This window comes from Thalassophryne amazonica, chromosome 1 (assembly GCF_902500255.1).
Source record: "Thalassophryne amazonica chromosome 1, fThaAma1.1, whole genome shotgun sequence".
NCBI classification, from domain to species: domain Eukaryota; kingdom Metazoa; phylum Chordata; class Actinopteri; order Batrachoidiformes; family Batrachoididae; genus Thalassophryne; species Thalassophryne amazonica.
Window position 1 is genome coordinate 57,283,644 of NC_047103.1, and position 18,861 is coordinate 57,302,504.

Here is an 18,861-nt window from a genome sequence, read left to right on the forward strand (position 1 = left end):
GCTGAGAGACTGGCGCGTTGTTTGATCAAAATTTTTTCTAAACCTGTGAGACACATCGAAGTGGACACGGTTCGAAAAATTAAGCTGGTTTTCAGTGAAAATTTTAACGGCTGATGAGAGATTTTGAGGTGATTCTGTCGCTTTAAGGACTTCCCACGGTGCGAGACGTCGCTCAGCGCTCTCAGCCGCCGTCGTCAGCCTGTTCAAGCTGAAAACCTCCACATTTCAGGCTCTATTGATCCAGGACGTCGTGAGAGAACAGAGAAGTTTCAGAAGAAGTCGGTTTTCAGCATTTTATCCGGATATTCCACTGTTAAAGGAGATTTTTTTTAATGAAAGACGTGCGGACGGGTCCGCGCGTCGGCTCGCAGCCGACGCGACGCTCCGCCACAGGAAAAACACCTCTGTTGAAAGCCTTAAGGACAAGTTGGAACATGTCCAGCTGTTAAACAATTTCTCATATACTCACTCCACTGAAAGCCATCAAAAGCCGCCTGGATTTTACAAATGGTTATCAACACAGAGGTGTTTTTCCTGTGCCGCCGCACCGCGTCGGCTGCGTCCCGACGCGCGGACCCGTCCGCACGTCTTTCATTAAAAAAAATCTCCTTTAACAGTGGAATATCCGGATAAAATGCTGAAACCGACTTCTTCTGAAACTTCTCTGTTCTCTCACGACGTCCTGGATCAATAGAGCCTGAAATGTGGAGGTTTTCAGCTTGAACAGGCTGACGACGGCGCCTGAGAGCGCTGCACGACGTCTCGCACCGTGGGAAGTCCTTAAAGCGACAGAATCACCTCAAAATCTCTCATCAGCCGTTAAAATTTTCACTGAAAACCAGCTTAATTTTTCGAACCGTGTCCACTTCGATGTGTCTCACAGGTTTAGAAAAAATTTTGATCAAACAACGCGCCAGTCTCTCAGCAACTTCTCAGACAAAGGAATTCCGACGAGGGGCTGGACGACTCCTCCCACAAGGAGTGCTCACAGGCGAATGACGTCACCGACAGGCGTGGAAAAACTCACGCATGCGCACGAGGGTTCAAGCATGTCTGACGTAAAAACATATGAATGAAATCCATATAGTTTTTGAAAAAAATAAAAAGGACCGTTGCTTTATTGACAGACCTCGTATATATATATATATATATATATATATATATATATATATATGTATATATATATATATATATATATATATATATACTCTTACACTCTTACACTCTTACACTCTTATATATATACACTCTTATCAGGCTCCACACGGACAGCAGCATTAAACTCTTTGTATGCTGTGCCTAAACCTGTCGTGAATATATTCTCTGGGTTTATAGATGTTGTTATTGTGTATGTTTTATGTAAAAAGGCCAGAAGAAGCCCAGGTTGCTTCTCCATTATTTTCAATTGGAATCATTGCAATCGATTGCTGTTTGCTATTTAGAGTTCTGCTTATGTCAAGCACTGTCTGTCTTTGTTCCAGAGTAATATATATAAGATGTCTGAAATTCAGTTTACGTTTATTAAATTCCACGCATCTTAAACGTAGTAGACATGGATTATCTGGAATTTTGTTTTGGCAAGTTTTCATGGTCTTTTTCACAGTAGTGTTCATGGTAGTATGAACATCTGGATGCCAGTAGATGGCAGTGTTCTATTTATTTTGACCCCAGTTATATAAGACGGTTGTCAAATAACAACTTGACTTTTTGGCTTTTTGCAAATGGCTTTTTTTTACAAATAAAAAAAGGCATATTTTAGAGAAGCACATTTATATGTAAACAACAACACACACACCTCACATTAACGTGTTAGTTTTTACATAGAATGAATGAGTCAGCCAATCAGTGTTAGCGGAGGCACATTTACCCATAATCCCTTTGACATCTGTCTGTGTTTGTTACAAAACTTCAGAATTAGTGCATTATTTAAAATTAAAAGATATATGTTTAACTTTGTAAAAATGACAGAATTGACATTAATGGAGTTATTCTATCGGTATTAATTTTATTTATGAATCAAAACCATAAGTCAGCACTGCTTTATTTTCCAAGACCTCCGCCTCATGGCGATACTGCTGTTGAGTAGAGAGTTGATCTTTGTTGCTTCTCTCAACTGCTTCTCTGCTGAAAGCTATGTAGTAAACAGGAGCTTCAAGCAGTGGGCAGAGTGCACAAAGTCAGAAGTGCTGACTTATTGTTTGGGTCTGTGGTCACCTTTGATGCTGCCAGAAAGGATGGTGGTGTTAAAACTCAAAATCAGCTTATTAATAGTTGCAAGTGCATCGGAGATAATACCGTAAGTTATTGGTTAGCTGTAGCTTCCAATAAGTGGTTGGGTAGTTTATTGGTTTAGCTTTATAAAAGATAACTTTTCAGTTTGCTGATTATCTGTTGTCAAAGCTAAGTTTTTGGTTAGCTGTGCCCACCACTGTGTGTGTGTGTGTGTGTGTGTGTATATATATATATATATATATATATATATATATATATATATATATATATATATATATATATATATATATATATATATATATATACACACACACACACATGGTGGACCAATAAAATGTTACCACTTTTTGATTGTACACAAGTTTTTGAAATAAGAACTTATTTGAAATTTTTATTTACAGACTTGTAACAGAAGCATCAAAGGTACCAAAGGTTTCCACTTTGTCGCTTGTTTTCTGCACATTTCAATAATTGATGACATGTTCAATCCACGCTCCTCATCTTTGGATTACAGCTGCAACATTCACATTGAAGTTTGTGATGACATTGCCACACATCTCAAGCAGGATTCTCAGAATTTCTTTTTCATCCCTCTAAAAGACCGCTACCTGAAGACCTAAGAACCTGACTTATAATATGGGGGTGCAACAATTCAATTATTTACGTGGGTGCCTCCCCCTGTAAGGTTATAGAAAGTTTGAACCAAATTTTTAAAAGAAATCTAAACTTAACAGGTAGCCAATGCAAATGCTTTAAAAAGTGACATGAAATAATTTACAAGACTGAGCTAAAAGCCTTGCAGCATCATTTTGGACTTTTTGGCTTTGCATTTTATATCACATTGAAAAGGATTTCCTTTAAAAAAAAAAAAACTGAATGTTTAGCCACAAATTGCCAGACTGTACATCTGAAATGGGAGCCTAGATTTGATGTGTTTTGGTGAAAGAATATCCTTCTCCACTCTACCCACTATGACGTTCAAAGTGGTGATGCACAGTGCAAAATTTCTCCAATCACAGCCACATAAGCCTATAACTACTTCTGGGATGTCTGGGCATCTTCTGAGTTGTCTGGGTGTCTTGGTGGCTTTCCTCACTCTTCTCTTTCTTGCAGTCCGTCAGTTTTAGAGAACTGTCTGCTCCATGCAGATTTACCATAGAGTGCCATACTGTTTGTATTTTGTCGTAATTAATGTAAATAAAGTCCAAGACATATTCAGTTGCAGCTTTTCTAGCAGAGAGTCTTGTCCACATCTACCGCAAAAGACTCCAAGCTGTCATTGATGTTAAACGGGGCAACACATGGTATTAAGAACAGAGGTATGTAAACTTTTGATCAGAGTCATTTGGGTAGTTTCTGTTGTCATTATGATTTAAAAAGAGTTGTTTCAATCAATCAATCAATTTTTTTATATAGCGCCAAATCACAACAAACAGTTGCCCCAAGGCGCTTTATATTGTAAGGCAAGGCCATACAATAATTATGTAAAACCCCAACGGTCAAAACGACCCCCTGTGAGCAAGCACTTGGCTACAGTGGGAAGGAAAAACTCCCTTTTAACAGGAAGAAACCTCCAGCAGAACCAGGCTCAGGGAGGGGCAGTCTTCTGCTGGGACTGGTTGGGGCTGAGGGAGAGAACCAGGAAAAAGACATGCTGTGGAGGGGAGCAGAGATCGATCACTAATGATTAAATGCAGAGTGGTGCATACAGAGCAAAAAGAGAAAGAAACAGTGCATCATGGGAACCCCCCAGCAGTCTACGTCTATAGCAGCATAACTAAGGGATGGTTCAGGGTCACCTGATCCAGCCCTAACTATAAGCTTTAGCAAAAAGGAAAGTTTTAAGCCTAATCTTAAAAGTAGAGAGGGTGTCTGTCTCCCTGATCTGAATTGGGAGCTGGTTCCACAGGAGAGGAGCCTGAAAGCTGAAGGCTCTGCCTCCCATTCTACTCTTACAAACCCTAGGAACTACAAGTAAGCCTGCAGTCTGAGAGCGAAGCGCTCTATTGGGGTGATATGGTACTACGAGGTCCCTAAGATAAGATGGGACCTGATTATTCAAAACCTTATAAGTATGAAGACGAATTTTAAATTCTATTCTAGAATTAACAGGAAGCCAATGAAGAGAGGCCAATATGGGTGAGATTTGCTCTCTCCTTCTAGTCCCCGTCAGTACTCTAGCTGCAGCATTTTGAATTAACTGAAGGCTTTTTAGGGAACTTTTAGGACAACCTGATAATAATGAATTACAATAGTCCAGCCTAGAGGAAATAAATGCATGAATTAGTTTTTCAGCATCACTCTGAGACAAGACCTTTCTGATTTTAGAGATATTGCGTAAATGCAAAAAAGCAGTCCTACATATTTGTTTAATATGCGCTTTGAATGACATATCCTGATCAAAAATGACTCCAAGATTTCTCACAGTATTACTAGAGGTCAGGGTAATGCCATCCAGAGTAAGGATCTGGTTAGACACCATGTTTCTAAGATTTGTGGGGCCAAGTACAATAACTTCAGTTTTATCTGAGTTTAAAAGCAGGAAATTAGAGGTCATCCATGTCTTTATGTCTGTAAGACAATCCTGCAGTTTAGCTAATTGGTGTGTGTCCTCTGGCTTCATGGATAGATAAAGCTGGGTATCATCTGCGTAACAATGAAAATTTAAGCAATACCGTCTAATAATACTGCCTAAGGTAAACATGTATAAAGTGAATAAAATTGGTCCTAGCACAGAACCTTGTGGAACTCCATAATTAACTTTAGTCTGTGAAGAAGATTCCCCATTTACATGAACAAATTGTAATCTATTAGACAAATATGATTCAAACCACCGCAGCGCAGTGCCTTTAATACCTATGGTATGCTCTAATCTCTGTAATAAAATTTTATGGTCAACAGTATCAAAAGCAGCACTGAGGTCTAACAGAACAAGCACAGAGATGAGTCCACTGTCCGAGGCCATAAGAAGATCATTTGTAACCTTCACTAATGCTGTTTCTGTACTATGATGAATTCTAAAACCTGACTGAAACTCTTCAAATAGACCATTCCTCTGCAGATGATCAGTTAGCTGTTTTACAACTACCCTTTCAAGAATTTTTGAGAGAAAAGGAAGGTTGGAGATTGGCCTATAATTAGCTAAGATAGCTGGGTCAAGTGATGGCTTTTTAAGTAATGGTTTAATTACTGCCACCTTAAAAGCCTGTGGTACATAGCCAACTAACAAAGATAGATTGATCATATTTAAGATCGAAGCATTAAATAATGGTAGGGCTTCCTTGAGCAGCCTGGTAGGAATGGGGTCTAATAAACATGTTGATGGTTTGGATGAAGTAACTAATGAAAATAACTCAGACAGAACAATCGGAGAGAAAGAGTCTAACCAAATACCGGCATCACTGAAAGCAGCCAAAGATAACGATACGTCTTTGGGATGGTTATGAGTAATTTTTTCTCTAATAGTTAAAATTTTGTTAGCAAGAAAGTCATGAAGTCATTACTAGTTAAAGTTAATGGAATACTCAGCTCAATAGAGCTCTGACTCTTTGTCAGCCTGGCTACAGTGCTGAAAGAAACCTGGGGTTGTTCTTATTTTCTTCAATTAGTGATGAGTAGAAAGATGTCCTAGCTTTACGGAGGGCTTTTTATAGAGCAACAGACTCTTTTTCCAGGCTAAGTGAAGATCTTCTAAATTAGTGAGACGCCATTTCCTCTCCAACTTACGGGTTATCTGCTTTAAGCTACGAGTTTGTGAGTTATACCACGGAGTCAGGCACTTCTGATTTAAAGCTCTCTTTTTAGAGGAGCTACAGCATCCAAAGTTGTCTTCAATGAGGATGTAAAACTATTGACGAGATACTCTATCTCACTTACAGAGTTTAGGTAGCTACTCTGCACTGTGTTGGTATATGGCATTAGAGAACATAAAGAAGGAATCATATCCTTAAACCTAGTTACAGTTGACAATAAATGGCTTCACTCAACCACTAACCATGAGTGAGACAAAAAGTTTTTGTGTTATCATTCATATTCTCTGAAAAATGGCAAAAAAAAAAAAAAAAAGCACACACACACACACACACACACACACACAAATTCTGCCAGGGTATGTAAACTTTTGAGAACAACTGTAAATGTTCAATCTTGTCTGGATAGAGTTATAAAAGGTTATTTGCCATTCAGTCTTTAAACATTCATTCATAAAATACCTAGCTATCCATTTCATGTGGTTTAAAAGATAGATATAGTTCAGTGTCATCAGCATGCAAATGACAAGAGATCATTTTAAAACTGCTGATGATATGACCTAATGGAAGAATATATAATGGAAATAAAAGAGACCTTAATACAGATCCTTGCAGAACAACATCGCACAAAACCTTTCCATTGAAACCAAAGCATTCTATTAACAAGATATGACATGAACAAATTCAAGTCAAAGCTAGAAATCTGTACCATGTGATTAAGCCTGTGAATTAAAATGTGATTGTCAGTGGTGTCAAAGGCTGAATTGAGGTCCAGTAGAACAAGGACTTAATGGTCACCATTATTTCAGCCATCAAAGGTCAGTTGAGATGACCTGTTTCAATAGAATGTAATTTTCTGAAACTAGACTGAAATTTATTGAGAATGTTGCAATTCTCCAAAACCTGAGTTGTGTGCCAAAAATCTTTTGTAATACTATAGTCACCTGTCAGAGGGCCCAGGGCTCTTCATGTGAAATTTTGCCTGAAGAGGGGGTGGGCTGATGCACGAGCATGACCAATATTATGTTTGTCAGAATGCCCACTTCAATAAAAATGTCTGATTTCACTGGAAATAACTCACCCATTTGTGTTGTTTTTTGGCCTTTTCTTATCAGATAAATGTGTTCCTTGTAATTGATGTTAATTTCAGGTGGACATTGAACCTACTTTCTTCAAAAAAGGGGGTGGGCTGATACTTGTCCCTGGGCTCTCTGATGGGTTAATACAGAATTTTAGAAATAAAAAGAAGCTTTGAAACTAGTGTTTAGGTCCTATGAGATTCTGAATTTCAATGGGATTATTCCTGGTTAAATAAAGGTTAAATGTAGGGAAAGGTCACAATTTGTTTATTTCAACAATGGTTGAATAACATCCTGTTCTGTGTGGAGCAGTTTATCAGAGACCCGAAGCAGCAATAGAATAAAAATCTTAAATATATATATATATATATATATATATATATATATATATATATATATATATATATATATATATATATATATATATATATATATATATATATAGTAACATCACTGCTGAATGAATGAATATGTTGCTGTAACAGAGCCAAATCCTTGTCAAACTCAGCCAGAACTGCATACATTCATGTATTCTATGCAGGTATGGATTTTTAATGCTGACTTTCTGTGCACTATTTCATGAAAGAAAAAAAGTGATGAAAATGTCAGCAGCATCTTCACCACATATGTCAATTATTTACCCCCCCCCCCCCCACACACACACACACACAAACACACACACATAATCTTTCATGAAAATTAGAGGTTGGTACTATGACCATCCTTCTACTGCAAGAACAAATAAATTAATAAATACATAAGCATATAAGTAAAATTTACTAAAAAAAACAAAACAAAACAAAAAAACAACTACAAATATTTCATGAGGTGAAATGGACTGTTCCATTCAATGAGGTGAAGCCAAGTTGAATGGTACGTTCCAGCTTTCAGTGAATTAAATATTCATTCCACTGAAATAATTGAAGTCATGATGCCCTGGCACTGTTACGTAAGCTGGAAAGGACTGCTAAAAAGATAGCTAACTTTAGAAACCACTTAAGATTTAACATAAGATGCAAACAAAACAATGTTATTCCCAAATGCATGAAGCAAAAGGCACTAGAAGCAGGCCACACAGCAGAAAAGATCCAGCACAGTTACCTTAGGAGGATTTTGGGTCTTAGAATTAGAAGGCTTCATTTTAAAATATTAGACCTCCAAAATAATCTTGATAGTCTTTACAAAAGGTTAGAAACCTTGGTGGGGGAAGAGGCCCATAATAAGATCACAAAGTTCATCGTTAAAATTCAAATGGCTGAGCATTTAAAAAGTAAGGAGCAGCAAATCAGGAAGTTTCACAACCTTTTAGTGCAGAAAAGGCGTACTTTCAGGGGGAGTAGTTTTAAAGATAAACCCAGACAAATCAGTGACAACAGGGAAAATTGGGTAAAGACAGGGTTCTTACACAGACAGAAAAGGATGTGCTCACCAAAGGACTAAATTTCTCAGTGACCCCTACCGACAGTAAATTACATCACTGCAGTAGAGTCAGCCATTAAACATAACAGTTTGTCAGAGTCAGAAGCTGGGGACCTCCGACTAAGAGTCACAGCAGTGCTTAACAGTGCTAAGCCTCCTCCGTTCAACATCACAGGAGAAGAACAGAAAGCTTTGGCAGCACTGCAGAAGGACCAAAGCATCCTTATCCTGCCAGCAGGTAAAGGCAGATGCACGGTGGTCCTGAACACATCGGACTACGAGGCCAAGATCAACAACTTGCTCAGTGACTCCAGTACATACGAACGTCTGAAGAGAGACCCCACGAGTGGCTATAAGAAGAAAATCATTAGCTACCTCCAAAACCTGGAGAAAGAGGGACTCATCGACAGGCAGACATACTACAGACTGTACCCGGGGGACACCACTCCATGTATCTATGGACTGCCCAAAATCCACAAACAGGACGTGCCACTCAGGCCTATTGTAAGTAGCACAGATTCCATCACATACAATTTGGCCAAGCACCTCAAGTGGATTTTGGCTCCTCTAGTGGGTAACTCAGAGAACAAGATCAAGGACCTGCAGCTGGAGGCAGATGAAACTATGGTGTCATTTGATGTGACTTCGTTGTTCACCTGCATCCCCACCGCTGAGGCCATCTCAGCTGTGAGGCAGAGACTGCTGGAGGATGTGTCTCTACCTGAAAGGACCAAACTCACACCAGACCACATCTGCCAACTCTTGGAGATCTGTCTTAACACCAAGTATTTCCTGTTTAGGGGGAACTACTACAGGCAGATCCATGGTTGTGCAATGGGGTCTCCGGTATCCCCCATTGTGGCCAATCTGTACATGGAGCGAGTGGAGAAGACAGCCTTGACGTCGTTCACGGGCATCTCTCCCAGTCACTGGTTCAGATATGTCGATGACACATGGGTTAAAATCAAGCAACAGGAGGTCGAGGACTTTACAGAACACATCTATTCGGTGGATTCCAATATCAAGTTCACACGTGAGGATGCCAGAAACAACCATTTAGCCTTCTTGGACTGTAATGTTACGATTGGAGAGAACAGGCAGCTCCAGACAGAGGTTTACAGAAAACCCACTCACACTGACCAATATCTGCTCTTTGGCTCAAACCACCCCCTTGAACACAAGCTCAGGGTGATCAACACTCTTCAACACAGAGCCCTACAGGTGCCCACAACTGCAGAGGGAAGGGCTAAAGAACAACAACTTGTACGGAAAGCCCTCACAGTATGTGGGTACCCACGATGGTCCCTGGACAAAGTGCAGAAGTCCCAGAAAACAAAGAGACCAGATAGACAGGAGACGGAGACAAGAAGAAGAGGAGTGTCTCTCCCTTATTTAGCAGGAGTAGGGGAAAAACTACAGAGGATCTTCAGACAGCACAAAATCCCAGTTTACTTTAAACCGGTTAACACCTTGAGACAGAAATTAGTTCACCCTAAGGACAGGATCCCTAGTTACAAACAGAGCAATGTAGTGTATTATATTAGATGCCAGGAAAACAGTAATGAACACTACATAGGTGAGACTAAGCAACCTTTAAACAAAAGGCTATACCAGCACCGCAGAGAGGTTGCCAGTGGACCTCAGTCTGCAGTTCATCTCCACCTAAAAGACACTAACCACACGTTTGAGGACAAGGAAGTTAAAATCTTAGCCAGAGAGAAGAAATGGTTTGAGAGAGGTGTCAAGGAAGCAGTCTTTGTAAAACAGTTGAAACCCAGCCTTAACCGGGGGGCGGGTCTCAGACACGCTTTGTCCCTTGTTTACAATGGGGTACTCAGGTCAAAGCAGTTTCAGTCTTTTGTTCATGGTAATGAGTCATTCATGTCATCAGGAGAGTCGTCAAGGGAGCCATCAGGGTAGGCTTCCATCCCATCATTAGGAAAGTGCTAACTAGAGCACAATAGGTGCTAATTAGAGCTATTGTTTAGTCACTAGCCTATAGCAGTCGGCCTCTCGGTAGGAGGGGTCAGGTTAGGTTAAAAACTCCAGCTTTTGTTGGCTTCTGGTTTATTCTTCTCTACAAGAGTCAAGACAGAAGTCAGACTACCAGAGCAAGAATTTTAGCTGAGGAAGCTTCTGTGATTTGAAGTGAAACGTCCTCACGTCAAGTAACCCAGTCCAGTCGAAGATTCAAGCTTCTCTACTATTCTATGGAATAGGTCTTCATGCCTCCAGAAAGCTTATGGTGTAGTGGATATTTTTTGTGTGTGTTGGAAGAATTAGCATTGTCAATTAGCTTGTTCAAATTGTCGTCCGTGAGCAAAACAAACTCCGCCATGTTTAGCTAAAGGTCGCCCCCACTAGTAGTAGTGCACATGGGTGGGTTTTACAGGCTGCAATGGTACAAAACATATGGAACCAAATTTGCATGGTAAATGGAACCATATTTGTACGTTAAAATGCAACTCAACACAAATGGGATGAATAATCCATGTCACGTGACACACAAAGCACCAATCAAATGACAAGGATCCTCTCAGCCATTATATAATACTCAATTATGATTAGTAAATTTGATTTCAGACCTTTGTCAGCTCTAATAAGAGGCTTTTGAAATGTCTCATCATCTTGCAGCAGATGTGCAGTGATGTATCACATCCACTCACCCCACAGGTTTTACACTTCTTTCCACCCTTGGTCAAAGAAATAGAGACACACAGTTGGGAAGCAAGCAGCCCTTTAATGTATCGGGTAATTAGCTCGATCAATTGAGCCAGAGTCTTCTACATTCATGCAGGACTAGAAACAAAACTGAAGCATTAAACTCAGATTTCTTAATCTTGTGTTATTGACAGTAGAGCAGTTTTTGGCCTCATTATATCTAAACTCGAGCTGCCAGCAACCACATTAGTACCCTCTCTGCTTCTCTGTTGGTTTACTGTTAGGAACTAGTGCTTTAGCTGCTGTTAGCTCCAGCTAACTGATTCTGCACTTTTTTGCTCTGTTTGAGCTGTTGTCACTGAAACTGGACTTGGGCCATTGTCACCGCCTGCTAGACCACTGGATGACTCCTCACTTACCTGAAAATTGAGATAATTTAGAATCAGATCTCTCCTGGACTGTGTTTTGCATGCCTTTTGGTCTGCATGTTGTTAATCTGTGCTTTGTTTTATGCTCTCTGTTACTGTTAGAATGGATTAAGCAGTGGGCCACCCTTCTGACTCTGGTCTGCCTAAGGGTTCTTCCTCAAAAAAAAGACCAGACGGAGTTTTTCCTTACCAATGTTGCCTGTGTGCTTGCTCATAGAATGTTGGTAAGGTTAGACCTTACCCATATGAAGTGCACTGGGATGATTTTGTTATGACAATATAAATAAAAAGAATTGAAATAATACTGAGCTTTGGGGCTGCTTTGTGCTAGTTGCAAAATGAGGTTCCTAGATTTGGGGGTGTCATTAAAAAAAAAAAAAAAAAAAAATTAAATTCCGTAAGTCAATGTTGTTCAGGGTAAGCAACACTTCACTTTTTCCACATTTGCTTATGTTACAGTGTCATTCCAAAATGGATGAAATTCATTTTTCTTCTTAAAATTCTACACACAATACCTATAATGGCAATCAAATGTATTTAAATAAAAAAACAACTTAAAAAAAAACATGTGGTGTGCAGCCAGTACATTCTGAATGCCAGTCCCAAGCACGGATAAATGAGGAGGGTTGCATCAGGAAGGCATCCGGTGTAAAACAAACCAACCCAACTATACACACTAGGAATCGAATTTCCATACCGGATCAGTCGAGGCCCGGGTTAACAACATCCACCACCGGTGCTGTTGCCCAACAGGGTGCCGGTGGAAATTGGGCTACTGCTGGGCGAAGACGACAAAGAAGAGGAGGAGAACGTTTCCACAAACAGTGGGAGAAAAAGAAAACTAGAAGGGTGGAAATGAGAGTGGGGACTTTGAATGTTGGTAGTATGACTGGTAAAGGCAGAGAGCTGGCTGATATGATGGAGAGGAGAAAGGTAGACATATTGTGTGTGCAAGAGACCAAGTGGAAGGGAAGTAAGAGCAGGAGCATCGGCGGTGGGTACAAGTTGTTGTACCATTTCAATGTATTTCCTTTATATAGCGCCAAATCACAACAGAGTTGCCTCAAGGCGCTTCACACAGGTAAGGTCTAACCTTACCAACCCCCAGAGCAACAGTGGTAAGGAAAAAGTCTCTCTGAGGAAGAAACCTCAAGCAGACCAGACTCAAAGGGGTGACCCTCTGCCTGGGCCATGCTACAAACATAAATTACAGAAATAATTCACAGAACAATTCACGGACGAATATACAAGAATTGCTGTTGGTGCACAGGACAGGAGGATCGCCAGCACAGATGGATGGATGGATGGAGCTGCACCTTAAACAGAGAAAAAAACAGAATCAGGCATCAGAAAGACAAAAAATACTGTATAATTTGCCAGCATTAATCAACAAGAAAAACAGAAGAAATACTAAGGTGATCTCCGGCCGCTAGCCCTAAGCTTCACTAAAAGACCCAGAATTTAGGTGAAGTTGAGGCTGCGGCCTACTTCAATTAATAATAACATGAACCATGGTGAAGACAGGAAGAGAAATGGTGTTGGGGTCATTTTAAAGGAAGAGAATGTTAAAAGTGTGTTGAGGTTAAGCGAGTGTCTGACAGGGTGATGAGTGTGAAGTTGGAAATTGAAGGGATGATGATGAATATCATCAGTGCATATGCCCCACAGGTAGGTTGTGAGATGAAGGAGAAAGAAGATTTCTGGAGTGTGTTAGATGAGGTGGTGGAGAGTGTGTCCAAGCATGAAAGAGTGGTGATAGGAGCGAACTTCAATGGGCATGTTGGTGAAGGGAACAGAAGTGATCAGGAAGCAATAGGTAGATATGGTATCAAGGATAGGAATGGGGAAGGACAGATGATAGTTGATTTTGCAAAAAGGATGGAAATAGCTGTGGTGAATACCTACTTTAAGAAAAGGGAGGAGCACAGGGTAACATGCGAGGGTAGGCTGAAAAGTTCTAAGGCTATAGTTAGCCTTAGAACTTTTCAGCCTACCCTCGTATAAGAGTGGAGGAAGGTGTACACAGGTGGACTACATTCTTTATAGGAGATGCAAGCTAAAAGAAACCAGACACTGTAAGGTGGTGGCAGGATACAGTGTCATTAGACAGCGTAGGATGATTGTTTGTAGGATGACTTTAGAGGTAAAGAAGAAGAAGAGAGTGAGAGCTCAATAAAGGATAAGATGGTGGAAGCTGAAGGAGGAAGACTGTTGTGTGAAATTTAGCGAGCAGGTGAGAGAAGCACTGGTTGGAGGGGAAGCAGTTTTGGACAACAGGAAAAGTACTGCAGATGTGGTGAGGGAGACAGCTAGGACAGTACTGGGTATGACATCTGGACAGTGGAAGGAAGACAAGGAGACTTGGTGGTGGAATGAAGAGATGCAGGAAAGCATATGGAGAAAGAGGTTGGTGAAAAAGTTTTGGATAGTCGGAGAGATGAAGAAAGTAGACAGGATTACAAGGAGATGTGGCATAAGGTCAAAAGAGAAGTGGCAAAAGGGAAGGAAAAGGCATATTGGGAGCTGTACAAGAAGTTGAATAGTAAGGAAGGAGAAAAGGACTTGTACCGATTGTCCAGACAAAGGGACAGAGCTGGAAAGGATGTGCAGCAGGTTAGGGTGGTAAAAGATGCACATAGTATTGTGCTGACAAGTGAGGAGTGTGTGCTGAGAAGGTGGAGGGAATATTTTGAAGAGCTGATGAATGAAGAAAATGAGCGAGACAAAAGGCTGGATGATGTGGTGAGAGTAAATCAGGAAGTACAAGAGATTAGTAAGGAAGAAGTGAGGGCTGCTATGAAGAGGATGAAGAGTGGAAAGGCAGTTGGTCCAGATGACATTCCAGTGGAGGCATGGAAATGTTTAGGAGAGATGGCAGTGGAGTTTCTAACCAGATTGTTTAATAAAATCTTGGAAAGTGAGAGGATACCTGAGGAGTGGAGATGAAGTGTGCTGGTTCCTATTTTCAAGAACAAGGGTGATGTGCAGAGCTGCAGTAACTACAGAGGCATAAAGTTATTCAGCCACAGCATAAAGTTATGGGAAAGAGTAGTAGAAGCTAAGCTTAGAAAACAGGTGAAGATCTGTGAGCAGCAATATGGTTTCATGCCGAGAAAGAGCACTACAGATGCATTGTTTGCTCTGAGAATACTGTTGAAGAAGGACAGAGAAGGCCAGAAAGAGTTACATTGTGTGTTTGTGGACATAGAAAAAGCTTATGATAGTGTGCCAAGAGAAGAGCTGTGGTATTGTATGAGGAAGTCTGGAGTGGCAGAGAAGTATGTTAGGGTAGTGCAGGACATGTACAAGAATAGTGTGACAGCGGTGAGATGCGCAGTCGGAATGGCAGACTCATTCAAGGTGGAGGTGGGACTGCACCAAGGATTGGCTCTGAGTCCTTTCTTGTTAGTAGTGGTGATGGACAGGTTGATGGATGAGATCAGACAGGAGTCCCCATGGACTATCATGTTTGCAGATGAGATTGTGATCTGTAGTGAGTTGAGTCTAGTCTGGAGAGGTGGAGATATGCTTTGGAGAGAAGGGGAATGAAAGTCAGTAGAAGCCAGACTGAGTACATGTGTGTGAATGGGAGGGAGCCCAGTGCAATAATGCAGTTACAAGGAGTAGAAGTGGTGAAAGTAGATGAGTTTAAATATTTGGGGTCAACTGTTCAAAGTAATGGAGAATGTGGTAGAGAGGTGAAGAAGAGAGTGCAGGCAGGGTGGAGTGGATGGAGAAAGGTAGCAGGAGTGATTTGTGACTGAAGAATATCAGCAAGAGTGAAGGGGAAAGTTTACAAGACAGTTGTGAGACCAGCTATGTTGTACGGCTTAGAGACGGTGGCATTAACAAAAGACAGGAGGCAGAGCTGGAGGTGGCAGAGCTGAAGATGTTGAGATTCTCTTTGGGAGTGATGAGAATGGACAAGATTAGGAATGAACATATCAGAGGGACATCTCAGGTGGGACGGTTTGGAGACAAAGTCAGAGAGGCAAGATTGAGATGGTTTGGACATGTGCAGAGGAGAGACCCAGGGTATATAGGGAAAAGGATGCTGAGGATGGAGCCACCAGGCAGGAGGAGAACAGGGAGGCCAAAGAGGAGGTTTATGGATGTGCTGAGGGAGGACATGCAGGTGGTTGGTGTGACAGACGGACTGGACAGGGTGAGATGGAAACGATTGAACTGCTGTGGCGACCCCTAATGGGAACAGCTGAAAGACAAAGAAGAAGAAGATTAAAATAAAAAACAACCTAAGAAATCACATGTACTTAAGTATTCACAGCCTTTGGAATGAAGTTCAAAATTGAGCTCAGGTGCATCCTGTTTCCACTGTTCATCCACCCTGCTCAGAATGCCGCTCTCATTGGACCAACATCTCTGCTATTATGGAACTGAGGGATAGCTCATACCCACAGCTTGAGCTCGCCGGACTACTTTCACCACCCTGCTTAGCGTGCCGCTCTCGTTGGAGCGCCTACACACAGAATATGTCTCTTCGCAGATAGATCTCTTTCAGTACAGCTTCTTGTTCTGACTTTAACATGAAGTTAAAACCCAAGTCTTTCGTCGGCAACTGTAAATGGTAATCAAAACATTCCAATCGTGGCTTTCTGAAATCTTCCGCATCAAACTCCATTGTGTCAATGTTTACAATGTGCTTGAGCAATAATATACAATTATAGACTTTTGATTTCCGTGTACCCATGATTATGCAGACCTGGTCAGGATGGGGTTCACCGAGGATGGCGTTGAACCCCATCCTGACCAGGTCCGCATAATCATGGGTACACCGAAATCAAAAGTCTATAACTGCTTTATTATATGGTAAACAAGAAATTTGGGAGTTTGTCAAACATACTAAAACTGAAAAATCAATCTCAAGTTTCGACATTTTATTATTGTTGTCATACTGCACCAACTGACATTCCATCGATCGATGGAAGATGCCTGTTTAGTCCGTAACGAAGAGTCATCAGGCTTGTTTTCTTATAATGTTCTCCATTCATCTGTCGAGCTTCCGTGTAAAATTGACAGAGTACCCCGTCAAGCATCCGTCTGTCATAAGTTTCAAAGTTGGACGCATGTCCCTTTTCACTGACATACTTGTGAAACAGGTTGGCTGCTGACTGTGTATTTCTGTGGGTGTTCTGTTGTGAAAGTGTAGGAACACGGACCCACAACAGGGGGCGCAAATGAACGGACAATGGAGGAATCAAATAACACTGTTTTTACTGTTGTGAAAAAGGCACAACAAATACAACCGATTACAATATGGAGATTGAGTCTAATTACAACGGTGTCGTGTGGGCAGGCTCGACGATAGGAGACGTCTCTCCAAGTCGAACCGGAACCAACCCGATTTCCTCTGCCACCGAACCCCGGGAATACTAGAGCCGCCAAGTCCCGAATTCCCAGGTGGCCACTGCCTCCGCTCGTCGGATCCGGTACTGCTGGCAGGAAACAGAAACAGTCAGGTGTGGATGCGGCTGCACCCAGCAACACGGAGGGTGGAGAGTCCACCTCCACCTCTCGTCAACAACAATCAAGAAATGTAGGAAGGTGAGTACTTATCCAAACGCTGTCTGGTAGTCAGCTGTCCTACAGATAATCACAAGAACACAATTAAAGTCACACGTATGTGTAGGCTGAGTTTGTTACCTCTTTGGTAAGGCGATATCTCGGCAAATGAGGTGGAGATGCCGTCCTGCTGATATACCTCCTTATTGATTGGGATCAGCTGTCTCCAGTGATGGGTGACAGCTGTCATCCTGGCTGCTCCCGTAAGGCGGCAGCGCCCTCCGGTGCCTGGAGCCCGCACTCCAGGCAGGGCGCCCTCTAGTGGTGGTGGGCCAGCAGTACCTCCTCTTCAGCGGCCCACACAACATGTTCTTCGCATCTTTTTTGTGTAAAATACATTTTAAGTCAGAGTCGCTAACAGACGCAAACCTGTCTTCTGCCATCGTGTCAACAAACTGACAGCCAAAGTAGGCGTTGTCTCACATTGTCTGATTGGTCGTTATTGATAGAAGGCGTCACTCAATTAGCTAACGCTACACTGCACGTGAGGTGTACTCATTTCGCATGCGCGGTTTACTCGGCTCCACCAGCAGTCAACTCGGCATGTGGTACAGTTCAGAAAGTGGCGAATGGGCCAGTCAGAAGTTGGCAAAATCCCATACCATATAATAACAGGTGAAGTTGCTCATAAACTTTAAATTTCTTAAATACTTATTATGGCCACTCTTAAAATTTCAGTTATCTTTATAATTGTATTACTGGTAAATTTTAGAATGAATGTAGATGAAATATACTCATTATCAGTTATCTGGGAACTACTTTTTGTGCAGGAATACATCAAGCACTTCGGCCCATGGCTGACGTGCTTGATGTATTAAACACACCTGATGTATTAAACACACAGAGTGTTTAATTCATGGTGCTCGTGAGAGTGTGCTGATCACCCTCGAGATGTTTCTACAGCTTAATTGGAGTCCACCTGGAGTCAATTAAGTTGATTGGACATGATTTGGAAAGGCACACACCTGTCTACATATAAGGTCCCACAGTTGACAGTGCATGTCAGAGTACAAACCAAGCATAAAGTCAAAGGAATTGTCTGTAGACCTCTGAGACAGGGTTGTCTTCAGGCACAAATCTGGGGAAGGGTACAGAAACATTTCTGCTGCTTTGAAGGTCCCAATGAACACAATGGCCTCTATCATCCATACAAGGAAGAAGTTCAGATCCACCAGGACTCTCCCTAGAGATGGCCGCCTGTCTAAACTGAGCGATCAGGAGAGAAAGGCCTTAGTCAGGGAGGTGACCAAGACCCAGGTGGTCACTCTGTCAGAGCTCCAGCATCCTCTGTGAAGTGAGCAGAACCTTCCAGAGTGAAAACCATATCTACAGTAATCCACCAATCAGGCCTGTATGGTAGAGTGGTCAGACAGAAGCCACTCCTTAGTAAAAGGCACATGGCAGCCCACCTGGAGCTTGCCAAAAGGCAACTAAAGGAAACAAAATTCTCTGGTCTGATGAGACAAAGATTGAACTCTGTCGTGAAAGCCAGGCGCCATGTTTGGAGTCATGTTACTTTGAGCTAGGCAACATCACTACAGTGAAACATGGTGGAGGCAGCATCATGCTGTGGGGATGTTTTCCAGTAGCAGTAACTGGGAGACTTGTCAGGATTGAGGGAAAGATGAATGCAGCAATGTACAGAGACATCCTGGATGAAAACCTGCTCCAGAGCGGTCTTGACCTCACACTGGAGCAACAGTTCATCTTTCA